This window comes from Lethenteron reissneri, chromosome 22 (genome assembly GCF_015708825.2).
Source record: "Lethenteron reissneri isolate LAM-NWPU_2019-01 chromosome 22, ASM1570882v1, whole genome shotgun sequence".
Classification (NCBI taxonomy): Eukaryota; Metazoa; Chordata; class Hyperoartia; order Petromyzontiformes; family Petromyzontidae; genus Lethenteron; species Lethenteron reissneri.
The window spans coordinates 4170295-4187857 of NC_083800.1; the positions used below are offsets into that span (position 1 = coordinate 4170295).

General features: G+C 44.6%; 1 long non-coding RNA gene across 1 annotated transcript; it reads right to left on the minus strand.

Annotated features, from left to right (window-relative positions):
• Positions 1–2942: 2942 nt before the first annotated feature.
• LOC133345541 (uncharacterized) lies at positions 2943–12083 on the minus strand. The gene is made up of 3 exons (XR_009755449.1): positions 11731–12083; positions 11178–11221; positions 2943–5385 (listed from the first exon to the last, which is right to left on the minus strand). It is a non-coding gene; the product is annotated as an uncharacterized LOC133345541 (long non-coding RNA).
• Positions 12084–17563: the final 5480 nt, after the last annotated feature.

Below are 17563 nucleotides of genomic sequence, written 5' to 3' on the forward strand. Positions count from 1 at the left end.
CCTGGCACCGGCCAGTGTGGTGAAGTACGGTCACCACCACCACCATAATCCGCATGGCGCAGGGATGGTGGTGGTGGCGGTGGTGGAGAGGTCGCTTGAGTCATCCAGCACGCGCGCCGAGTGTTAATAAAACCGTGCGACCGTACGCCACTCTTTATTGCGCTGTAATTATTTAAGCGGCCCTTGTTGTTGTGTTCCTCTCGTTGGCACGAGTTGTGCGGTCCCGTGCATTTACGTCCCGCCGCGGTAATGGATTTTTGTTGCGTCCGCTGATTTGTTTTTTTTTTTGCCCGCCCTAGGAACCTCTCGTGTAAACTGGATGTTGAGTCGCCTAAAGAGTACAACTCCTTGATAAATATGTTCAATAAACAATGCGGGCAGCCGCCGAGAGGTTCCTGCTCTGTCGGTGGCAAGTCGTGAACTCTCCCCTAATTGTTTCGTCGCTGGAAACCCCCCCCCCCCCCAAGTGTTTGCCCGCCTCCAACACACGGTGACCACGTCGACTGGAGCTTGCTTGCAGAGGTCACGTCGTGTCAAAGGGTGCCTGCCGGACTCGCTTCATCTTATTCTTTGGGTTTTTCGGTAAATTATTTTGTCAAGACGCTCTTCGCCCCTCCATCCCAGCTTAAATAGTCGCTCCAAGCCTGGGGCGTGCCAGTCAGACTCTGTCTTCTCGACAGACCTGTTCTCCACCTGAGGACGGCTGCTTGCGTTGTGGCCGAAACGTCGTGAGAATTATTTTATTACGTTTTATTTTTTATTCTTTTATTTTTTCCATTCTTCGTGACTTTACCGAAAGAACCAAGAAGATGAATCCCTGCAGTCACGAAAGCTTGAAATCGAAAAATTCACGTAGATAGGTTGAAAGAAAATAAAAAAAAACTACGACGTTTCGATTGCAACGCAGCGATCGTCATCACCTGATGACCTATCTACGTGACTTTTACCGAAATACCCAACGAATATGAATTCCTGCAGTCTCGAAAGCCTTAAGTCAAGATTCGCTTCATCTTATTCGAAGCAAATTGCGCCGTGCGCAAAGCCAGCTGCTCGTGGAGAATTGAACTGTCAGCCCCCGTCGGCCACACACACAACGGGTTGCAACTCCGTAGCTGTAAATATGCAAAACAACATTGCTTTGAGCCAGAAGCATCGAGAGCACAGACCCCTTCCCCAGCCGACGATAGGAGGACATCACTCCGATGGGTTTCGTGTTCACGGCGAGACGTGCACAGTTACAGATACGGTGAAACGTTGCACCACTCGTTTAGCTTAGTTTAGTTTTATATTGATCCGCTATACGGATGGTCCCCCATTTAGCCAGTTTTCCGGCTATTTTTTTAGCGAGGGCGATCTGCGGCGTGTGAGCACATCAGCAGCAACAACAACAGTAATTATTGCAGAGGACGAGTACAGGGCACTTGAGTATTGCCCAACTCACAAACGAGGTATTTAATGGATCTTTGGCGACATACGCACACATTCCAAAGAAATAAGCTCGGTGCAAACATAACTTGAGACAAAAGAGACGCCAGATAAAAAAAAACCAGTTGGGTGCACGTGGAAGGAAGTTGCGTGGCTTTGTCCAATAGGGAGGTAAAGAAGGGAGTGAAGGGTGGGAACCGAGTCAGAGAGGGTATTTGTACGCTCTGCGGAGCGCATAGCATGTTGACGAGAACATGGTACTACCATGCCTTGCCTATTACATGCATCACACACCTGGAATGCAAGGACACAAGAAGAACGTATGAGGCCAGTTATTCAGATAACGTGCTTACAGAAAATACTCGGAGTAACAAGGTTATGTCGAATGAGAAATGAAGGCATTGGAGATAACTTGAAGATGGAACGGACAATAGTATAAATCGGAGGATTTGAAGACCGCCTTGGACTGGTCATGCTGGTCATGTCAGAGTAATGGCACAAAATAAGAATCCAGTAAAAGCGATGGCAGTGTTAGTGGAAGGAAAACAGAGGTAGAGGGTGACCAGGACAAAGATGAATTGATGGAGTGGAGGAGGCACTGACACAGGGAGAAATGACATGTAAACATCAGCAACAGATGGGATCTGATGATGATGATGTTCGCCAACGGTAGAGGATTGTTGCTGAGGCCGGAAGTTCGTGAACCCAGTGGCATCTGTGAATGAGCTGGACTGAAAGAGAGAAGCATCCCAGGCAGATGTACACTGCAACGTAGAGAGAAAATCAAATCTGTGTCATCGAAAAAAAAAACCACACTCTGGAATATCTATTCACTTCATAAGCAAGCTCAATTTCGGGGGCATTTACTTTCCACGTTGTTATGGATGATTATGATGTGTGCATCACTGCCGCATAGGCTGGGGAAAGGATAGGCATGAGCGAGATTGTGTGATGGTTTCAAGATACTCTGTGGTCCATCAGACATTACATTTTTGCAGAATTTAATGGTGTGCCTGCCCATGGTATCATTTGATGATACACCATTAATCATGTTTTGTTGTTGTTATTTGTAAATGTACAGTATGTGCTCATTTTTGTCTTCATATTTTACATTATTTGCTTATGAAAATGCTCCAGTGGAGTATACGCATGTAATAGAGAGACCCGGCGTTCATGAAGGCCAGCACAATAATACGCCGGGATGAGAAGAAGCCAATACAACGCGGCGATTTTATATCACTGCTTTATCATTATATTCGAGTTCAAATGCCCATGAAATTCAGACTCTCCTTGTTAGTTGTAAGACAAATAATAACAACGGTGACAACGTGATATTTTAATTAAATAAAACCTCATTATGCGTTGTTACCGAGAGTTTTGGAGAAACTAAATTGCACTAATCTCCATTCACGTAACCACAATGTTCCATAAAAATCGCAATTATACATAAGCCTGTACAACAACACACATCGAGTATAAAAAAAAAGATATTTATTTCCGTACTGAATAGGGTCACATCTCGCATATGGAATGGTCTTGCTAATAACATGTGGCAATGTGGCAGTATTTTCTTAACCACCATGACCTATGCTGATGAGAACCATAAGGTCGAAATCGGTTCCAAACCCTGAATTTTTAACCAAATGCTGTTGGGTAACATTGACCTGGAAAGCTCAGTCACTGTATTTTAATACTGCAGCATTATCCTTCTCCAGGTGGAATCATTAATTGCGTAACAAAAATTATTGTATGTATGTTAGGACTTCTTTCACGACATACGTAGCCAACCATACTAATCAGTTGGCGACGTACATTGAAAAATTATGTTCATTTTAGTATAACATCGCTGCATTAAATATCCTGTAATGCAGTGTGCAAGTATGTATGGGGAATAATAATTATTGGTTATAATTTACAGTCCCTTGTCAATCCACTGTTGGATGAATGCCTTCACATTCGGAGTCTTAGTTTTTCTTTTAACCATACTTCACCATGCAGGTCAATGCAGACCGGTGAGTTTGTGAAAGGAAGGGGGAATCAAGACCAGTTCAGATATTGCTCGCCACGTGATGTTATCCTGGGTGGGAATCAAACTCGGACAAACCGTGATTTATCGTGCAAAGCACGAGCCACTGCGCCTCTACTCCACCGCGATGTTATACCACGAACAACAATCTATTCATTATTTTAATTGAATTGAACATTTACGCTTATCAGCCGTTATCGACTTAAAATGCAATGAGGGACTGTGTACGCTAATTTTTATCCAATGCAACTTGTCAGACAGCTTCTGCACAGCAACTCTCTTCGTGACGATATATCCGGACAGACTGCTTGTGTAGATAAGCACATTCGCGATCTGCAGTAACATCGACTAAGACTGCTTGTGTAGATCAGCAAGTCCGCGATCTGCAGTAACATCGACTGAGACTGTTTGTGTAGATCAGCAAGTCCGCGATCTGCAGTAACATCGACTGAGACTGCTTGTGTAGATCAGCAAGTCCGCGATCTGCAGTAACATCGACTAATTGCCGATGCTGAAGCCGTCTGTGGGACGGCCTTAAAATTCAACCGCGGCTGTTGTGAATTGATAGAAAGCGGTAGTTATTGGCACCGATATGATGGCCATGCGTGAGTGTTTTCGCGTGTTTCTTATTGGGCGGGTGATTTTGTATATCCTGAAGCGGAAGTTAACTGCTGGATACAGTCACATTTGAAAATGTGATTTGTAAATTTTAAGCATTGCCTGTGTGTCGATAGTTCAATGTTAATGTGCCATTTTATTGAGGGAGCTGTGCTATCTTTGTGTGGTCTGGGACTGTTTTTGCTGTTGGTTTTGCTGCATTGCCAAAGCTTGATAAATCAGACTTTTTTAATAGAAATATTTAGTGACTTGCTTACCATTTTTTCTGTTTTGAACTCATATCGTTTTTTGTTGTCGTATTGTTTTGCTGCCGTAACTTGTCTGACCCGCCCATACTGGATATCTGTGGAAGAGCTTCATACATCATCGGATTCCTCCTCCTGCAATCTTAATAAAGACTCTGGTTTTGATTATACAATGGGGTGGGGCATTCGCAAGAGTTGGGCTGCGTTCTGGCAAATGTGTGGGTGTCTCGGCTCTAACGGCGTTTGTCTAATATTTCAAGTTGCGCTTGATGCATCTATCAAAAACAAAAACTAAAATGTGTGTTATGGTAATAATTGATACTGTTGTCAACAACAATTATGTATTTGTAACACTTTAGGCTCGTGTTACCGGCGAGTAGGTTTTAAGTAATCTTGTATAGTGAGGTCATCTTACACTATTCATATTGTGTCAGACACGCAGAGAGGTCTAATGTAAGTGGTGGACGTAAACAAATATGAGCCGTCAGGGCTGTCGACGAGACGATCTTTCATCCGTTCACTCTCAACGCTTTTTGACCAGCCTTTTGTATTTTCCCATGGAAACTTGTGGAAACCTTATTTGGTTGCACGAACCATCATAAAGACAACAATGTCACTGACGCATCCACTTTGAAATAAAATGTAAACAAACTCCTTAAATAGTTTTCTGCTTGGAAGCAATTATACTTACCTTATATTAAAAAAAAAACGTGTGTAACGTTTGTTCAAATGTAACATTTAAAATACGTGCCTCACCACACATCCACCATTGCCTTTATATGCGCGGAATTACAATGAGTCAACTTTTTATTTATTTATAAGCGGCTTAGCTGTTTTATAACGATAATGCACTCCTGTAGGCCTCTGACGGAGTGCCTTGTAGACACTCAGCGTGGCACGCTGTACCCTTGCTGCGTGATGTGTTGCGCCATTACACGTGCCGACGTTCACCGAAATGGTATTGGCTGGTATTCATATGAAGCCAAACTTTGATTATGGCTGATTTAATGACGTGCCAACAAAAAAATTGCCCCGTGTTCCATTGCGCTGAGCACGTCACGGTGACAGCACCTGCAAACAAAACAAACATGATTGAGCCGTGAACGGAAGCAGCCGTCGTAAAAGCAGCTCCCGATGGCGTGAATTGTAACAACACCGAATCCCCCCCCCCCCCCACCATCAAACTGCTTAAGAGCAAGACGTAGGGTGGCTTATTTACACGTTGGTAACCAATTGACTGAACAGCCCTGCGTTTATACATGCAAGTATTTTGTGTGGATTTTTTTCCATCTTACAATCATCAGGGCTCTAACATACACTTGCAATGTGATACTGGAGGATATCGATGATAATTGTTTTGAACCGGGCGATGCTTAATGTTTTAGAAATGGCTTGGCACTTTCGAGCCCGTGCGCTTGTCAGCGTGCGAATTCCACCCCCCCCTCTTAAGCACCATTAACAAAGATGTTTCATCCTCTGAATGATTTATGTGCATTTAGCGTATAAGACAAACAAAATCCTTTGAAGAAACGTCTCTGTATCTGAGTGCTCTGTGCGGGTTTTTTTTCTTTCGTTTTTTTTCTCCCACGTTGCCTTCAATGTCTAATCGCGGTGCCTGGCAGGGAAACGCAACAGAGCAGGACCCTCGGGGCTCCCAGCTGGCAGTATCAGCCGACGCGTGTGGGTGCATCACGGGGCGGGGGGGGGGGGGGCAGGCAGGACAAGACAACGGGAGGGGGGGGGGCATCAAGTGAGGAGGTGGCCTTTCTGGAAAGTGAGTTTTGTTGAACAGCTTCGTCTCCCGACGGTGTAGAGAGAGAGAGAGAACGCGAGACATTGCCGTTCTAAATGTTCATGTTTCGTCCGTTTCGTTTGTTTGGAACGCAATGGATTTTTGTATGTAATGTTGAACTCATTTCGCACCGTATGTTCGATTAGCACCAACCGTGCTAATCGAACATATTTGTTGATTGAAATATTGTATGTGCAGTGGCTGAATTCTAATGAATGTTAACATTTACAAAACATGTTGTTTCTAAATATATATTTCATGGATATACAGCCCCTTGTCAATCCACTGCTTGATTAAAGTCCCCATGCCGTGTTAGTCATGAGATGCTTTGACCATACTTCACCACACCGGTCAATGGGAGTTGGTTAAGGAGCGAGCCCAAGACGAGAATGCGCGTTAGTGGTGTGTTAACCGCTGCAACCCTGCTGCACCCCTCCGTGTTAAAATGCTGTGCAATCTATTCTACATACATCGATGTTAACCATACCTGCACTGCACAGCACATCAGTCGGACGTGTATCGCTTTTATAAACGACATTGCGTGTAAGCATTCCAGTGACAGAAATGACATCGTTACTAAATCGTGTAACCGTTCTATTCGTGCCTTTCGTCGCTCGTTTTGATACCGTCACCGATTGCTTGTTGTACTCTTTTCCCACAAAGAGAAATTGTTGAATTAATGTATGCCCTGCAACGATGGTCGTGGTGTGTGGCTTTTGATGTGCAGACCACCTACGGCACCCATCGTTGCGTTGCTGTAGTTCTAGTCGGGAAAGGGTGCCCCGGTGGTGAGATGTTAACTGCCTCGCCTGGTATACACGAGGTCGTGGGTTTGAGCACGACCCTGACGCCTGCTCTATATTTGGAGTTTGAAAATTCTGCTCATGGTCGTGTGGATTTTCTCTGGGTTCTCCGGGTTTTCCCTGCACATTTAGAATGAACGTGCGTTTCGAGTATCCAGCTGCTATACATTTCTACACGATAAGCCACTTCGCAGAACAATGCAGCTCAGTGGGCCTTACCTGGTAAAATAGCACAAGTAAAACTAGTAACATAGCTCTAAGCGTTTGCTTAGAGACACCCATCACAAATCAAAACATAAATCACGGCTAATGCAATAAAGAATATGCAGCTGTTGCAAGTGGCCGATGCCAAGCTGTGTAATAGAGCTCGGTATTTACCATGCACACAACTAATGTTGATTAGAGGGATGTGTTGTTTCTGCAATACAAAGACCCGCTTGGTGGTTTGAAATCTAAGAATCGACTGCAGAAGGTGTGCGTCTGCCAAATACGCTTGTACACATTTGCAATTTCGCTTTATGAATTGCTGCACCGGTGGGGACAAAGCGCGTTTTTTGTTTAACAATGAAATATTACGTCTATCTGTTGTTTTACCGGTCAAAACAATCAAATCGTTTTGCCAAAAACGTAGACCTCCTGGAATTCTTGTACGGTATATATTTAGAAAAAAAAATAATAATAGTAATTGTATGAATCCCCCAGCGATTGACAATCTTGAAAATGAGGTTTTATGCTTTATGTTAATTGCCAGAATAATGATTTGATTGCCAACTGGGTTTGACACACGAGTAGCAAAACACCGCGACCGAGTACATCGACGTACGATGATGGGCCCCCTCTCGAGAGACGTGACAATGCTGCACGGCGGTCAGTGGCTTTGTCGTAAACATTTTCAACTTTCCCTCCCTGCTGCAACCCCCTTGTGCGTGCAAAGCGTTGGCAGCTTCCTCGCGCAAGAACAGTTTGGTCCAACGGGCAAAGACCTCGTGGCCCAACGAGAACAGTGTGGTGGCAGTGGCCACGATCGGCTTCTTTACCACTCGAGCGGAGATGACCTTATTGGTGACCTGTATCCTTTACCGTGAGAACAGATGGATCATGCATGGGTCGCAACTAAACAAAGGCCCCCTTTCTATTGTTGTTCAAGTAGATAACACGATGTTTGTTTCTTCTTGGTTCTTTCGGTAAAGTCACGTAAAATGGAAATAATAAAATAATGAAAATAAAACATCATAAAATAATTCTCACGACGTTTCGGCCACAACGCAAGCAGCCTCTGTCTCCTCGACAGACCTGTTCTGCACCTGAGGACGGCTGCTTGCGTTGTGGCCGAAACGTTGTGAGAATTATTTTATTATGTTTTATTTTTATTATTTTATTATTTCCATTCTACGTGACTTTACCGAAAGAACCAAGAAGATGAATCCCTGCAGTCAGGAAAGCTTTAAGTCGAAACACGATGTTTGTTTCCTCCGTAGCTCAGTCTCTCTATTTACAAGCAGGCGAGAGCCCATTGAAACTACAAAGCCTCCATTTCAAGTGAAACCTAGTTTGCAAATACATATATATACAGTGAATGCAGATATAATCTTGATGTGAAGCTTTCGTGACTGTAGGAATCCATACTCTTTGGTTCTTTCGGTAAGTCACGTAGGTAGAAAAATTAAACAAAATAAAAATGTTTTATTTTTCTACCTACGTGACTTTGCTGAAAGAACCAAAGATAATGCAGATACACAGTGGGACCAGTGCTCTTCGTGAGCACATATGAAGGCACGCTCAGCATAGCACCACGCCCGACTGCCTTCATATCCTTACATCTGATGTTTACAATATGCACCAGGTACTTATTTTATAATCGACTGGATTAATTGCTTGAACCATCAGAATGTAAATGCTTTTGAAGTGTGCATATTGTTTACGTAATACATTTCTATAAACAAATATATTCCGTTTAAAAAACATTCTTAACTGATGTTGGGTATAATTGTGAAGGGTTTAACTTTTAAAGTGATTGTTCGCAATTAATGCACCCAAATAGTCTGTTGCTATTCTGTAGGCTATATGGGAGGTCTCTGTGTACAATACTTTTTATTTATTTAGGAAATATATTTTTTGTAATACAAACTGGTAGGTATTGTGCGGGGAAAGAGACTGGTTGATTATGCATATATGTGTATTGGTTTACTGAAAAATTAATGGCCCAAATGTGAGTGAATTAAATTCTAAATAATGAGTTGAAATTGAAAACAGCTTCGTGTCATTTTATCTTTTCATTGTTTTTTTCTGGCATGAATTTAAACAGTTGGATCCATTTATAAGTTGTAAATGCCAAATGACTATCATTCCTTTTTTAAAAAAAGGTCAAAACCCCCATTAAGTGAATGTGGCAGATAAAATTGCGACACAATGGTTCGTGGACTGTACTCCAAACCCAGCAACTTGAGTTCGATTCCTGGCCACAGCTAACAGTGACGGCGAGTGGTATCTGGCTAGGCGTAGTCACAAACCGAACCTCTCCATAATAAAGGCTCAGTCTTTTGTTATGCAGTCTATTCATAGTCTTAAACCGCACCTTACCATAATAATAAAAAGTGGGCCATCCCTGCCCCTCCCCCCCCCTCAACCATTATATATACGGAGTGGTATCTCCTGTAATCTCTCATTTACTTGATACAGCTGTCGGGCTGTGACGGTTCAACCTGAAGACGGAAGCTTGTGTTGCTTCCGAAACGTCATGATTTTTATTTTGTTTTACTTTTATTAATTTTAATGTTTTACCTACGTGATTTTACCGAAAAAACCTAAGAATATATATCTGAACTGGTCTTGGCTGCTTCTAGTGCTGTGTTTTAACTCGCACTGACCAGCCTGGTGAAGTATTGTCAAATAACTCGCATGACTGAAATGGAATGGGGAGGGCTTCACCCAACATTGGTTTGCCAAAAGATTGCAAACCACTAAATTACTACTGCGTATTTTTTTGTAATTTTGCTGTATCGCTCTCCTTGAAATTGAGTTGCAGTTGTGTATTTACTCATGTCCATGTAGTTGAGGAAATAAAAACGCATACCGCTGTGTTAAAGAACAGAAATGCAAGGTAACTACCTTGCATTTCTGTAGTAGGCTTTCGTGACCAGTATTATCTATAATAGAGTTTTTATTGGGGGTTATATCGCATAAATAAAAAATGTGTTATTAAATCCTCTACCACCTGACCCAGCCAAATAGCCAGAACCATCGCCTGATGAAGCTGGTTGTAATTGCCAGCAAAACGTCGTACTCAAATTGTAAATGACGTGGTGTTTACTCACCAACACACCAGTGTGCTGAACAAGTAACTAACTCATCTTCTTGGTTCTTTCGGTAAAGTCACGTAGAAGGGAAGTAATACAATAATAAAAATAAAACATAATGAAATAAAATAATTCTCACGACGTTTCGGCTACAACGCAAGCAGCCGTCTTCAGGTGAAGAATGAGACTCTGCCAAGCTAGGAGCTTATATATAAGCTGCGTTGGAGGTGGAAGAGCGCCTTAACAAAAAGAATGTGCATATGAAGAGGAATTTAGCATATTCATGGAAAAAAAAGTAACTAACTGGCACGTTATGTTCACGTGACAAACCTTACCAATTGGCTGTGTCGGGTGGTAGCGAGTTTAACGACACATTTAGTAATGAAAGTGCTTCCACTTAACGCATCAACACTTGTAAAAGTAGCAACAGAATATTTCCGGGACAGGCCATTCACTGGAAGCGTTAATCCTATCCCATGTTAGACTTGTCGCCCTGAATGTACTACCAAAATGATGGTGCATTGTCTTTGTGCTGTTCGCCTTTTGGCATTCTCTGGTATAAAACTGTTTGAGAATAGGCCATAAAGAAAGTTGTCTCTGGTGTGGACCAATCAGTTTCAAAGACAACGCATACATTACCGGAGCGTGTTTTTGTTTGCACGTTCACCACAATTATGTGCGGTTAATGCAGACAGGATTCCTTGCAAAACGTTTCTATTTGGTGGTTTAACATTTGCTTTATTGCCAGAAAGGATAAAACATATTCTTATACCACCAACATGATTCCTTCGTTTAACATCTATTGCGCGGGCAGTGTAACACTGAGTAGTATTTTCCGAGAACACACACACACAAATAAATAAATAAAACTTTTCTCCACTGCAAATGAAGGGTGGGGTGGGGTGGTGAGCCACTGTAAGAAGCCAACTTGGCCTGAAGGGCCAATTGAGCTGTGTGACGGGTGCGACTCACGGAGCGGGGATGTTCCACAGCTGACAGATGGGGGCAGAGTTGGCCTGGCCGATAGGAACACACACACAGAGAGAGGGAGGGAGCGAGAGAGCACTCGAAACTGCCCAACAGTGCAATATTCCACGACGCGCGCGCGCGCGCATTTTATTTGTAGCGAATTAAAATCATGCTTTGCCAAGGGGGGGGGGGGGGGGGGGGAGAGAATGGCTGCTACGATATCATTCTGTTTTGTGTTTGATTATTACGCGTGATCTTTTATTGAAGTCGGCAATCCGACCATTTAAACGTAATGTCGCGTAAACACTTTCGAACGTGCACATCATAAGGCATTAAGGGCATCTGCCACCGCGATGGCATTGAATGCTTACGTTAAACACTCTACAATTGCTGTGATTTAGTTAAGGTAACGCGCAATGCGGTGAAACTACGTTGCCATCGTTACTTCTTGTCCGCCTTAAATTTCTCAACTTTCACGAACCGTGTTACAGGCGAAGTCAAATATTAAAACTTAAGACGAGCAAATTGGAAGAAAGAAAATAAAAAACCAACGCACATTTGCTCAGCTGATGCCGACAGCACGCGTCCGCGTGCTGTGGCCATATCCGTTCATCGCGCCAATCGTTGACAAATCCACGACGGAGGGTCACTTTGTTTTTTTTTTGTTTTAACTGCTCGACAACATCCTCGAAAACAGACCGAACAAATTTTAAACGAAACCACCGTAGCCTTGGCATCGCCGAGAACGGGTTTCCCAAATGCGCCGAGCAAAGAATAATAGGCGATTTAATTGATCAGAAATGCTCAAATTCCATTCGCTTTCCGGCAATGCCCGCCGGCCCGGTGAGTCGGTGGTGGCAGCGGTGGTGGCAGCGGCGGTGGCAGTGGTGGCGAATTCGCCGTTGGCAGCACATCGCCCAGCGGCGGTTGGCGAGCGGTGTGAGAGAAAGGGGCGGCTTTTCTCGCGAGGTGGCCGGCGTTTGACGTGGCTGTTGATTTCACCGCATTGCGGTCTGGGGGTAGCGCGTGCAACATGGGGAGGGGCCAAGAGAGGAGGGACCCGTTTGCTCGCAAGCGTCTGCCAATTCGCCCAACTTATTTACTCCGCTGTCGTTCGCGTGCAGCTGGAGCCGGTGGGAAGAAATTGGAGCGAAAGAAAATGTTTAATACGTGAACGAAAGTGTGTGTGCGCGCGCGCGTGTGTGTTTGGTGATTGAATTGGTGCTTCGACAATCTTAAGTGATAGGTAACAGGTTTAGGTGGCAAACACAAATACGCGTCAAGCAAAAGGAAGGATATGTAGTAAAGGGACCAATGTGTTGTCAAACGTTGATATTTTGTTGTTGTTGTTGGACTTGTTTAAAACCGCGTCTCACTCAGTTTGGCAATTTCCATTGTCCGAGATGTGCGATGGTCAAACCCGTGGGTAAGGTGTCTTTGCAGATTGCCAAGCAGAATGTCTTTGAAGCTAAGCATATATTTCATTTTGCATAATGAGTAATCGGTGTACATTGCAATTTCCTGTTGGATTTTGTTATGCATGAGATTATTACATTTGAAAATAACTTTCATTATTATTATGGTATTAGTATTGGAAATGCATTCATGGAGTCTAATTAAATGTGAAATGTTGGGTGTTTCCTTAAATTGGTTGAATTAACGCATTGAAGTATGACATGCTTAAGGTTTATTTTTTTTTGCGATGGCACACGCAGTCTGTTGATTTCTCTCTTTTTTGTTGTGTGTGTGTGTGTGGCGGCAATCACTTTATTTGCCGGTCCCGCGAACAATTGCATTCTCACGCAGAGTTCATGCGTGTACGTGCATGCACACACGGGCTAATTCATCACGTGTCAAGTAGGGCACCCTTTGATGCTCTCTAATCCCCTTCTGTTTCCTTCCCTTCCCATCCCCGCAGAACCCCCGCCCCCACCCCTCTCGCCCCCCACTAACCTCCCACCCCCCCTGGTTTGACAAGACAAATACGAGCTACGTACGACGTTCGCACACGCATGCTGTGGAATATTGAAAACATATATATTTAGAATGTCCACAAATGGATGAAACAATTTTAATCGTCATTACAACCACGGTCACGTGAAATGTTTCCCCGATTGTTAATTTCATTGCGCCAAGTCCCATTCGTCTCTGCCTTGCGTGGCCGCTAACCCCACTCACTGGAGTGTGTTTGTGTAAAAGGCCATGCGTTCTTTTAAACTTGTGTATTTTGGAACAGTCTTATTTCGAATGGAAACGTGCCTTCAAATGCAACGCATTGTAATCGAATTTAAATATGGACGTGCCAAAGTGCTCCGAAACACGCCGATGCCTAAAGCGTTAATGCGGGACTTCTATTTTAACATTGTGTAGTGAAATGCTATGTATAAAGGATGCCTTTAGCATTGTATTCATTATCCGTGTTCCTCAATCTTAAGTCTGTACGCGTACAAAACGAACAAGCGTACGCAACACCGAAACCGATGAATGCTTTTGAGGAAATCTTCGTTCCTCGCTTCTAAACGTGAAATGAACTGGCGAAATTGTCCACATGAATGCCGCGCGTGTAGAAAGAGCAGTAATTGATGAGAACGCATTACAGAGTGTGTTTTATTTGTGATTTGTAAGCACGTGCAATGGGGTGTGCTGGTACGTGTAAAGCGGTGCGTGTACACAGGCACACGCAAACAAAGAGCCAGGTGTGGTGCGGATGAAATTGGTCTATAGGGAGCCCACGGAATTGTGGGAAATTTGGCCCGGTCACCATAGCGACGGCATTAATTCGGGGGGCCTGGCCGTTCCCAGGTGCTCTATTTATTCTTTATTTTTTTTTGTTCAGCTACTACCAGAGCCAAGAAACGTCAAGGGGTTTTTTTGACGTGATGAAAAAAAAACCAGCCGGCAAAGTACATACCGCATGTGGTGAGATGCAATTAGTTTGCTTGTTCCGGGCTGGAAATCATTGATTGTTAAAATGTGAGCAGCAAATTATTGGAACTGTTACTGGTAATGGCCAGTGCCGTAAAATTACTTTTGGAAACTTAACTCGATGCGCTCTTTTTCTTTTTGTTACGTATTATTTTCCATGTAGATGTGGTTTTGTTTGTGAGGCAGCAGGCAACGTTGCTGGCAGGAATTTCCAAAAGTCTAACGTGGCTTTCCTGGCTCGTTAAGCCACCTCACAAATCAAGCCGATGTCCGGCAAAAAAAAAAATCACGGTCGCGGCGTTCCGAACGGCGAGGACAAAGTAGACGAGAACACGGGGGACAGAAAATTTCCTCCGACCGATGAGAATACGTCGTCGGGTTTATTCGGAGAGCGCGAGGGGTTTCTTCGAAGACTGCGAATTTCTTGCCGCTGATGTTTAGCGGGGAGCTCGGCCACGTTTCGACAGTGCTTCTTACCTCCTTTTGTTGAACGCGGGGAGCGGGAAAAAGACTCGGGGCTCCATTGCTTGTCCTGTCTTGGGTCGCAATGGCGCACCAGATTGATAATTCTTTGGTCGCAGTTATTGCCAAACAATTGCATTTTTTTAAAGTCTTGAAATCCTGGCATAAAACAAGCGTTTTGATCACGTTGATTATGTTGGTATAATAATAAGATTCACTATAATTTTATTTGTATATATCTTTTTTTCATTATTGCTGCCAACGAAGTCGCGACGCACCATTTCCTATTGACAATTTGAAGATCATTATTATTTTCGCCGTTGAATACTTGATTTAAACAAAAAAAAAACGCTGAATGTTTGTCCTTTTCAATGTTTAAACGGAGCACGCCTATGATCGGAAAAACCGACGACCCAAGCCCAACACTGTCTGGTGGCTCTCAACGCGAACGTGAGTGACCGGGTCTGGGTGCGTGCACGTGCCGCGCTTGGCACGTGACGGCTTCGCGTGTGAGCGAGCGAGCGTGCGTGCGTACGCGCGCGTTCGCGAACGGGCACGTCCCCTGCTCAGATAATTACCCGTGTGCTCATCTCGCCCTAACCCCAGGATAATAATGTCAGCAATTAAAGGTGACACTAAGAGGGAATTAATAAAGGGGGGGGGGAGAGGATGGTGGAGAGGGGGGACGCGACGAGCACTGGCAGCAGCAGCACTGCCGCTAATCCCTAGAAACGGATCGCTCACCCGTTGACTAATTATGTTTGCCTTGGTCTTGCTTTTCTGCTGATTACTCACTATCACGGTGCTGGGGATAAACAAGCCCGGAGTGGGGCCCCCGTGTTTGCCGGTGTCCCACTTTAAACCACCACCGCTCGCTCGCTCGCTCTTCAGCTCGCAAAGCGGCCCAACCCTGGCCGGTTGCCCCCGAATGACGACGATCGCGTTCAATCTTAAATTTGAAGCTTTCGTGACCGCGGGAAATCTACACTCTTTGGTTCTTTCGGTAAAGTCACGTAGGTATAAAATAAAACAAATCACGACGTTTCGGACGCAACACAAGCGTCCGTGTTGCGCCTGAAACGTGATTGATTGTATTTTATACTTACGTGACTTTACCGAAAGAGCCAAAGAGTGTGACCGATCGCGTTATTGACTTGCGCGCGGTCCAGCGAACGGTGAAGACGGTGGAGCCACGTTTGTCGTCATTGTTTGTCGGTGGGTAATGGGGGGTTGACGGAGAGGGGCCCCGGTCGTCCGTCGGTGCAAACCGCCCCGGCACGGTCCTCCGTCACCATAAGGGGAGGGGTGGTGGCGCAGAACAGATCCATGCAGCGGTTGTGATAATAAACAAAAAAAACGGTCGCGGTTACAGACGGCAATACTTAATTTGCCACGGGGTGCGTTATCTAATCTACTCGGATGTGCAATACACAGGTGTATCAATTGTGGCCGCTGTAAAAATATAAAACTATTTTATTTTTTTGCGGTTGCAACTCGGCGAGAATTTGCCGCGGTAAACTGTGTCGCTTGTTTGAGATTTGGGCCCGAGTTGGCACAGCGCATTGGGGGGTGTTTCTACCTCGGAGCAGTGGAAAATTCTGGCGAGTAGCAGGCATTGCTTTGGGTTTCCGTGTACAATAATAGTATTACCACCACGAATATTGGTTTGTTGCCCAATGTTAAGTTCCGCGGAAGCGATCCCACATTTTTAACGCCGCAACTGATTCATTTATTTCCATGTTGTGTTTTCGTAGAACGTTAAATACCATTAATTTGCAATGCAGTGGCAAAATAATGCAAGGCACCTGATTTTATTTTTCAGGGCAATCCCACCCCGCCCCCAGAACTTTACTCCTCACGCATCTCGTGACCAATTCGTTGCAAAGTTTGGTACCGTGCCTTGTTCCAGAGCGTTTGTGCACGGGTGCTGGGTTGCCACCAAGATGCTTGCATGTAGTGTGGGGTGCGCATGTTCTTGTGAAATCCGACTGATACCTGGGAGGATGGCAGCAACCAGCGAGATGGCGGAGAGCTGATTGACAGTTTAATTTAGTCTGCGGGAGAGAAGCACAGCTGGCGGTTTGATGGCGTCAGTCTCCCCTCCTTCCTAATAACCCGCACATCACGCGGCGTATATTACAGCGGGGACTTACTTAACGCGACAACACGCAGCACACTGTACGCAGCACACCACACTCGTGTGACTCCTGTACTGCGGACTGTCAATTACTGCTGCCCCCCCCCCATCCCCCCTTCATCTTCCCCTCCTCTCCATCTCAAGAGCGATATTTCACCGGACACGCGATGAGACGAGGCTAGGGTCATATAAAAAAAATCGACAATCGTGTGCCGTAAGAAAGGGATTATACGTTTAACGCACGATGGGGAAGGGTGGGTGGGTGGGGAAGGGTGGGTGGTGGGGGGTCAAGGGTTAGAATGTGCAGGCCTGAATGCTGCTCCCTCTTCTTCTTGGTTCTTTCGGTAAAGTCACGTAGAAGGGAAATAATGAACTAATAAAAATAAAACATGATAAAATAATTCTCACGACGTTTCGGCCACAACGCAAGCAGCCGTCCACAGGTGAAGAACAGGTCTGTCGGGAAGACGCTGTCGGGAAGAAAGACGCTGTCGGGAAGACAGCGTCTTTCATTCAGACGCTGTCTCCCCGACAGACCTGTTCTTCACCTGAGGACGGCTGCTTGCGTTGTGGCCGAAACGTCGTGAGAATTATTTTATTATGTTTTATTTTTATTATGTTATTATTTCCCTTCTACTTGACTTTACCGAAAGAACCAAGAAGATGAATCCCTGCAGTCACGAAAGTTTTAAATCGAATGCTGCCCCCTCTGTTACGTTTTGTTTGCGAACAGTCTTCCTCGTTGGCTTCCATGAACTGGGCGCCTCTCTATGTTTGTGTGTGTTTTTGGAAGCCACATTTCCATTCGCGATAATGTTGTCATTGTATTAGGTTAATAGAACGCTTTTTTAACACACGCATATAT